General features: G+C 41.7%; 1 long non-coding RNA gene across 1 annotated transcript; it reads left to right on the forward strand.

The window, feature by feature from the left end:
* The first annotated feature begins 417 nt into the window (after positions 1-417).
* Positions 418-8,775, forward strand: LOC127048904 (uncharacterized). The gene is made up of 4 exons (XR_007773805.1): positions 418-476; positions 3,533-3,618; positions 5,800-5,926; positions 8,443-8,775. It is a non-coding gene; the product is annotated as an uncharacterized LOC127048904 (long non-coding RNA).
* Positions 8,776-9,285: the final 510 nt, after the last annotated feature.

A 9,285-nucleotide genomic window follows, 5' to 3' on the forward strand; every position in this document is an offset into this window, starting at 1 on the left:
AGTGCTAACAGAGAAACTGCCACTTGAGGAAGGACACAGAGTTGTGTCAAGTTGGCCAAGGACCACACGGCAGAAAAGCCTATGGAAAGTGGCCTGCAGAAGTAAGTTGCTGATCAGAGCTAAATCAGCAGGTGTCCGTTATATGTCCCAATATATTTTATACAAACCTCTGTGGCCTAACATGTCTTACACAATCTGGGGTGGCACAATATATTTTGCACAAAGACCATGGAGTTTTCCCAACACAGAAAGAAATTGCAAGAATTCCAGCCTCCAGATTGTGGTTGGATACTTCAGATCTTTCCCACGTGCAGGGGTCACTTTCTGATTGGTCCACAGCAGCTTTGTCAAGAAGAATCCAAGTCTTCACAGCCTGTATAAAACAGGCTGTTTGTGCCAAAGCCTCACTTCCTGAAGCTGAGAGAGACGGCGAGTGGGATTGACATCACCTGGCCACAGAGAACGTCCCTAGTCTGGTAACTGCTAAATTCTCTTCCCTTGTACTCAACCTATTAACTCCTCTTTTAAAGTTCTATCTAGGGGGATCGCTATGAGATCCAAAAAGAGAAGAAGAACACAGCTCTCATAACCCCTTGAGTGAACGACCCACCTGAACAAACTTTCTAGTAATCTGAAGAAACTATTCTGGCCTGGGCCACTGTCATGGAGAGCTGGAGAACATGGCTTCTTCATGCCAGTTTTAGCAGATTAGGAGCAAAATTCCACTCATTGTGTTTACCCCCCAAAAAACTTAGTTATTTTAAAGCTATCTGAGATGATATCATTTACAGGATAAATCCAGTTATCTGAATTCCCTTTATCCAGAAATATTACTTATCCGAATGCACAGTGTGATCCCCGTGTAGTGGTGTGTTAGCTAATCATCCACTGATGAACTAACCTTAGGGCTGTGAGAGCTGAGATTTGGGAGGATTTCCAGAGTTAGAAATGAGGACAAGAAAAAAAAGGAAGAATTAGGGAGAGAATAGGTAGGGAGGAAGAGAAAAAACGTAAACATGGAAGAAAGAAACAGATGAAGTGGGTTAAGATAAAGACTGAAAGGAGAAGAGTTCAAGGAGAGAAAGGACAAAGGGAGACAGGACAGGAGTCATGGCAAAGAGACCAGGGCAGGAGGGAGAGGAACAAAGAGAGGCAGAGGAGAGTAAAGGAGATGAAAAAGGCAAGGAAAGAAGTAGGAGAGGGGGAGTAGTCACAAGAAACAAGAGACTTTTTTGTTGCTTCCTGAGGGTGTCAGGACACTGATAGGCCTTGGCTTCACAAGTGCTAGTAAAAATAGTGTGGGGTAGGGCTGGCTCACTCCCCTGGGATTGTCAGAGCTAGGAATCGCTCAAGCAGCACCACGGAGGCTCTTGTCTCCTGGAGTTCTTCACCCTCTTTCTCCCTCTCTCCTCTGTCTTTTCTTCCCCTTTTCTATCCTCTACTCTCTGCCTCCCTTTGTGCTCTGTCCGTGCAGCAACTTGGGAACCTCCATCACCACAGCATGCAGGGGCAAAATGGAAATAAGTGCAACCCCTTCCTCTTCTGCTACCTCTGGCTTCTAGCACTAAATTCACTAGCCCTTCTTATGTTTACCCAAATGCCTGATTATCCAAATTTTCAATATCCCTCAGGCCAGTTGGATAAACAGGAGTGTGCTGTAATAGAATGTGTGATGTATGCATGTCTTTCACTAGCAAACTGAATCTTAGTTGTCTAGAAATTTAAGGTAGCTCAGTATGCAATTATGAGTGTTGAAGTCCAGAAATATTTGTAGAAGGGAATGTCTCCTCCATAGACGATAGCTGAGAGACACCCTTAGTGTTTCAGAGTTTAACCTAGATATCATATAGAGTTTGTAATTGAGAAAAATTGACAGCTTTTTTCCCAAAAACCAGGAAGAAGCTTTGAATTGGCTGGCAAGCTAATGATTGTTCCCACTATCTGACTCTTTAGTTAACCATGAATGTTTAGTTCAAGTAGCCAAAGAGCAATGAATACTGGTAAAATTCTAGAGAAATTCAGATTGTTTTAATAATTATCAGCATGAAGTGTGAAAATTAATTGAATTGTAATTCTTAATCTTAAGTAACTTGTCTGATTTTCTAAACTGTAACTTTAGAACTGTTTTTTAGAACTGTCAGAGGTGCTCCCATAATTCTGCTAGGGAGCACTTTTGATTAGCAATGGATAAGAATCTGCCCTAAAGGATTCATAGATTCTGCTGGTATCAAAGTTACCTGCCCAACACAATGCAGAACTAGGGTAAAGTTTGTCTATGTAACACAACTGTGATAAGGCTTTGAATGAATTGATGTGATCTGTTACTTTTTAGTAAATTGTAACATGAAATCAGGAATTCATTGTTATAAATTTCATAAAAATGAATAGACAGTCATCTTTCTTGTGCTTTCTGCAGTTTTTAAATTGCTTTCAATTTTGCCTTGGCTAATAAAATATGTAAATGCGTGATAATTCTCCAGTCTCTACTTTAGCTAAGGAGAAAGAGATTACCACAAGAAACCTAATTTAAGACACCGGAAAATTAGTTACAAAACATGTTTGTGAAATGTATTTTGCCTTACACAACTGTATCTCTCTGAAATCCTTCTATGATTTCTTTGGAACTGTACATAAGAACATAAGAATGGCAGTACCGGGTCAGACCAAAGGTCCATCTAGCCCAGCATCTGTCTACCAACAGTGGCCAATGCCAGGTGCCCCAGAGAGAGTGAACCTAACAGGCAATGATCAAGTGATCACTCTCCTGCCATCCATCTCCACCCTCTGACAAACAGAGGCTAGGGACACCATTCCTTACCCATCCTGGCTAATAGCCATTTATGGACTTAACCACCATGAATTTATCCAATTCTCTTTTAAACACTGTTATAGTCCTGGCTTTCACAACCTCCTCAGGTAAGGAGTTCCACAAGTTGACTGTGCGCTGCGTGAAGAAGAATTCCTTTTATTTGTTTTAAACCTGCTGCCTATTAATTTCATTTGATGACCCCTAGTTCTTGTATTATGGGAATAAGTAAATAACTTTTCCTTATCCACTTTCTCCACATCACTCATGATTTTATATACCTCTATCATATCCCCCATTAGTCTCCTCTTTTCCAAGCTTTCCTCATATGCGACCCTCTCCAAACCCCTAATCATTTTAGTTGCCATTTTCTGAACCTTTTCTAATGCCAGTATATCATTTTTGAGGTGTGGAAACCTCATCTGTACGCAGTTTTGAGATGTGGGCGTACCATGAATTTATATAAGGGCAATAATATATTCTCGGTCTTATTCTCTATCCCCTTTTTAATGATTCCTAACATCCTGTTTGCTTTTTTGACCGCCTCTGAACACTGCGTGGACATCTTCAGAGAACTGTATAGATAACAATCATTATTAGTAAGAGATTACAGAACATAAAAATGTCATTTGGATTAAAATAATATTTCTAGAACTCAGCATATGCCCATGATCTGTATATATAAGGATTCTGACTCCTCTTTGTCTTGGTGTCTCCTGTGTCCAGTTACTGAGTTCCCAGCTGACCTTCAGACATGAAGATCCTTTATCTGCTCTTTGCTGTTTTCTTTCTGGTGCTTCAGGGCATGCCAGGTAAGATATAAATGTAAGTGAGGGATGATGAAGAGAGATCTCTGGGAGCCTAAGATTTCCTAATGCTTTCCATTAGAAACAAGTTTCTGACCTTTTTCTTAGGAGCACTAGTACCTCTGCAGTTTACATGAAATTTGGAAGGGTAATTGTTCAGAGATCTGGGTTATGTCTTTGCTGCCCCCAAAGAAAAAAATGTTTGACTGAATTATGCCCAGTGGAAAAAAAAATCCATAGTGTTTTTCTCAAATCTTTCTGAGGCTTGCTGCTTAAGCCGCTCCACATTATACCTGCGTTGCACATACTCTTCCTCTAACAGGCAATGACAAAAGCTTGTGCTCAAATAAATTTGTTAGTCTCTAAGGTGTCACAAGTACTCCTGTTCTTTTTGTGGATACAGACTAACACAGTTGCTACTCTAAAAATAACAAAACTGACTATCAGAATGGGATGTAAATAAAATGAAGTGTGACCAATCTCATTACATATACACTTTGGTTTAGGATAAAGTACATGGAGTTCGGAGCCAGGAGATTGTGAATTAACTTCTGCAGCAAGCTAGTGTTCATAATTCTGTGCCTGCCACAAACTGTATTATAAAGTCAGGTCTCATAGCCCACTGGCAGGTTACACAGCTGGGAACAGAACCCAGACCTTTAAAATGGCAGCCCCTCATCTCAGTGTCTTAACCCCACTGTCTCTAAGAATCTATCATTACTATGTGCTTGGCTGCTTTCTAAGAAATTATATAATCTGAGGGTGGGAGAGTGTCTTCAATCATGACAATGTATCTGTTTAGGTCAGAGTTTCTTAAATACGGCCACCATGTCTACATGTGGCCACCAGGGGCTTTTCTTGTGGCCACAGTCACCTAGGCCGTGATGAGGGGGGAGTGCAAAGTAGCAGCCCCTGCCCCTCCCTGTAGCTCCTGGATGCACTGCACTAGTGTTGGTTGCTGGGGCCAGCAGCAGGAGTTGGGCCCTGTCTCCCTCTGAAGACACCTGGGACACAACACTGGAGGAGCAGGCAGCCAGCGAGTTCCCCACCTTTCCAGGGGCGGTTGGGCTCAGGCTTTGGGTGTTAACCCTGGGGTGGTAGGGCAGCAAGCTCTGGCTGAGGGGCTTTGGGCTTCAGCCCTGGGCTATGGCTGCAGAATGGCAGGCCCCAGGCTCCAGCCATGTGGCTTCAGTCTCCATCCCTGGACCTGGTCCTTCAGTGGCTTTGGGTTCTGGACACAGGGCTTCGGGCTTAATTTGTCCCGAGGCTTGCCGGGGCTGAGTAAGCCAGCTGTAAAAGTGATACTTATATGTTTGTTAATATTACTTTTCATAACAGACTTACTAGCTAGCAATAAATAAATTGAAATGATTTGGCCATGTCTATGTGCATATTTATTTGGTTTTCCTAAAGCTAATTAAGTATTTTAGGAAAAAGTGTGAGAGCGGCCACCAGCAAGAGTTGGTGGCCGGACTCTGAGGCCACCAATAAATTTGTCCTGAGAACCACTGGTTTAGGTTGCCCAACAACCTTCAGTTCAAAATGTTCTAACCTAAATATTCTACAAGATTTGGGTGTGCACATTGGGGCTGGATTTTCAGAATAACAGGCCCTTCGAATGTAACCAAAACCTGACAACTGGTCATGAAGACATTATTTCAAAGCTAATTTTTAGAAAAAAACATAGACAGGCATGCATTGAAACTGGAAGGGATTTTTTCAAGCCCTTCTCTTCCAACCTGGTGCTGAGCCAGTTCAACCCTACTTCACCAAATTGCATTTGTGATACTGCCTGGCACATCACTGCTAGAGACAGAGGGAATCAGAGGGAACAGCAGCAGCCACTCAGAGAACTTGGAGGTCTGAGCAGCTAAATGCTTTCCATCACTTAAAGGCCCAGGGCAGCACAGGACACCATGCTGAGAGCTACAGTTCTCAACTCTGCGGCCCAAGGGCCAGCACCCCTCTTTAATTAACTTTCTCCATTCTCTTCTTAGTGGCAGCCAATGAAAGGTCACAGAACTACACCCATCTCAACAGCACTAAAGCTGTGATACATTTTTGGACTTGAACTTTTGGGCTGACATGGCCAAGCGTCAGTGAATGGGAAATGCCTGTCCTCTTGGAATCACCATGCTTATTTACCTGGCTCTGCAGAATGATGACTGACTCTTTCTCTTTCTGCAGAATTCTCTGAGGCTCAGGATCCCTTCAAGCTCTGTAAATACCGAGGGGGTACCTGCTCCTATAAGAGATGTTCCTTCAATTCTAAAGTCGTTGGCATATGTGGTGGACGCTTTTTGTGCTGTCGCAGGTAAGTTCAAGATTCCGCAAGGCAGACATTGCAGTGTGAACAGAAATGCCTGTTCCTCTCCTTTCTACATCTGAGCTGTTGTTTAATGCTCTTGGAGGCTCAGCAGATATGGGCCACGGGCAGGGGTCAAAGAAGGCTTCAAGCATATTTTGTGCTGCTCACATTCTAGGCCACCTGGGAGCAGGAGTGGCCTCAGCATGTATTAGAACAGTGTTTCATAAACCGTTGTACTGGTGATCCCTTTCGCATAGTAAGCCTCTGTGTGTATAAATTAAAAACACATTTTTGTATATTTAACATCATTCTAACTGCTGAAGAAAAGTGGGGTTTGGGGTGGAGGTTGACAGCTCGTGACCCCCCCAGGCAATAACCTCGTGACCCCTTGAGAGGTCCCAACCCCCAATTTGAGAAACCCTGTATTAGAACATCCCATTGGCTTCTATTTCATATAGCACCTTTACCTGGGCTCCTGGACAGCCTGCAGCAGCTTAGATTCTCTGCGGTGCTTAGTGCTACTGGGAGTGTCCCCTTATACCTGACAGCTCCCAGCAATATCTCTAGCACCACCCCATCATTTGCAACAGGGACAGCATAGACCTATTATGGCAACCATGCGCTGCTCATGCTTTGGAAGAATTTTCCGCAAACCTCTTAATGGCACTTTTAAAGCCTCCATATGCTGTCAAAGCTTCATGTATACAAAGGAATTGGAGCCCAAACGTACCATTGTCTACATTGCTTTTAAATTTTCGAATCAGAAATCAAGCAGGAAAAACAAAACTCTGGAGGAGAGCATGTAGAGGCTATGCCTACTGTGTATCAGCATGCAGGAGAAGTGAAGGCAAAAGTTAGAAATAAAACAATATCTACCACAAATGAGATACAGAGGAAATTGGAAGTAATGAAATGCAGCAATATGAAAAGGGAAGCTAAGGACAAGAGGGAAGAAACCATAGCTGGGAGGGCTAAGGACTAGAAAGCATTTTATTAAAATAACAGAAAGAAAATAAATCTTTACAACTTTACGGATCCATTTCTAGATAGTAGGAAAAAATGTGAATAATGAGGCACAGACAGCAGAAGCGTTCACTAAATATTTCTGTTCTGTATGCAAAAAGAAGCAGGTTGATGTACTGATATTACAAGAGGATGGTGCTTCTATCTAGTCCCTTAGTAACTAAGGAGGATGTTAGCATCTATTAGGGATAAACATTTTTAAATCAGAAGACCTAGATAATTTCTGTCACAGAATCCTCAAAGAGTTAGGTGGGGAGATCTTTGTTCCACTAATCCTTTCTGAGACATTTTGGAATGTTGGGGAAATTCCAGAAGATGGGAAGACTGATAATGTTATGCCAATAGGCACAAAGGACAGGCAAGATGACCCAGGAAACTAGAGGCCAGTGATCTTGACATCAATCCCTGGCAAAATAATAGAAAAGATGACTCAATCAATAAAGAATTAAAAATTAAGAATATAGTTAATGTCAGTGAACAGGGATTTTAGCATATTCAGTCTTGCTAAAAAAACTATTTTATGTTTAGATTACTTTGAAGTTAGTATTTAAAGTTAACTGCCAGGATGTAACATAATTATATTATTGCAAAAAGCGTGGCTTGTACTGCACAAGATTCTGAGTAAAAAACTAGCACCATGCAATCTCAGTAAAATGCACATTAATAAATAATATAATATACTTGTCAATGGGGAATCATTATCTAATGTGGGTGCCTCCAGAGATTTGATTAAAGTGTTTCAGTATATTTACAGGGAGAAAATACCAGATTCTCAAGGGCTCTTTAATCTAGCAGAGAAGGCAGAACAAGAACCACTGGCTGAAAGCTGAAGCCAGACAAATCAAGTTAGAAATAACAGAAAAATGTTTACAATGAGGATGTTTAACCATTGGGACAAGCTATCAAGGAAATGAGGTATTCTCCATCTCTTGGTGTCTTCAAATCAAGGATGCATGCCTTTGTGGAAGATAATCAAATACAAGATGCTGGGCTCAATATAGGGGTAACTGCAGGGAAATTCTATGGGCTATGTCTTACAGGAGGTCAGACTAGATGATTTATTGGTCCCTTCTGGCATTACAATCTATGACATTCTGGGAACAAAGTGGCTGCTGTCTGCAGGAACTTGATATTTATAAAGCTTTCAAACTGTAAAGCTACAGCTTTATAATAAAGAAAAGCCTAAGAGTTCAGTGTATAGTCTTAACCCTTTATTGTTCCTCTTTGAAAACCAGGGGAGGTAGTTGTAAAAATCTTGGTGACGTCAATGTGAACATGATTCAGAAGGTTTTCCAATAGGTTTAAACATCAAGGTTCCTATGTAAAGTTAGACTGGCCACACTGTAAATCTCTACAAATGAATTCCATGTGCTGGAGTTAACCAGGAACCCCTTCACTGACCATAGTGTTACTTGGGAATTTCCTTTGAAATCAAACATCATATTATTGCTCTTCTATGGGAAATCATCACAAAATCTGATTCTCTTTTCTTTGTACAGGCGATTTTTTGACTAATTGTTTAGGCAGGATCTCTGGGAATCCGGCAGCCAGACACTTGTTTCTAAATTCATCAGATCCTGCTTCAATGGAACCCTGCGGTGGCATTCATGTGGACTGGAAAGAACCTCCTGAGCTGGAGAAATTCCAGAAGGGAGCCTTGTATCACCCCTATAAGATTTGTAACTCTCCTTTTAACAAAAAAAAATCTGGTTTGAAATAATCTTGCTGGTGTGTCGATGGGAGGCAAGGGGGTCTGTTTCTATCATTTGTCATCCTTACAAATCCATCTTGTTTAATGTTTTAAAATTTAAAATAAAATACCCTGAAAACTGCCCTATCACATGTTATTTCCTCACCTGGCTGTTTATAGACCATGGTCCACACATGTCTGTAGGTTTCAGTCAATTCCTGTGGGTTGATTTTTAGTTTTTACAACTTGTAGAAATCCTTTCAGTTTGTAGCGTCAGAGGGGCTGGGTCCAGTCACAGACTGACTGTACGATGCGTAACACCCATCGTGGAGCTGCATGGCCTGTAGGCCGTCTCCCTATGTTCCAAAACTCATCGTCCACACTGAGGAGAACAAAGGAAATCAGGCCAGTCTGGATTCCAGTGTAAGGTCTGGTTCTCCTTCCTGTTACACAGACTGCTGTAAATCAATGGTAACTCCACTGAAGCCACCATCGTAGTTACAATGGCATAAAATTGGCATAGCTGAGATCAGAATCAAGCACACTTTTGTGCACAAAAGGCCAATACGAAATTTGCTAAAGGAAAATTTTTTTGATTATTTCAATGGAACACGATCCCTCCAAATTCATTTCTCATCCCATCCCAATGGTT

This window comes from Gopherus flavomarginatus, chromosome 4 (genome assembly GCF_025201925.1).
Source record: "Gopherus flavomarginatus isolate rGopFla2 chromosome 4, rGopFla2.mat.asm, whole genome shotgun sequence".
NCBI lineage: Eukaryota > Metazoa > Chordata > Testudines > Testudinidae > Gopherus > Gopherus flavomarginatus.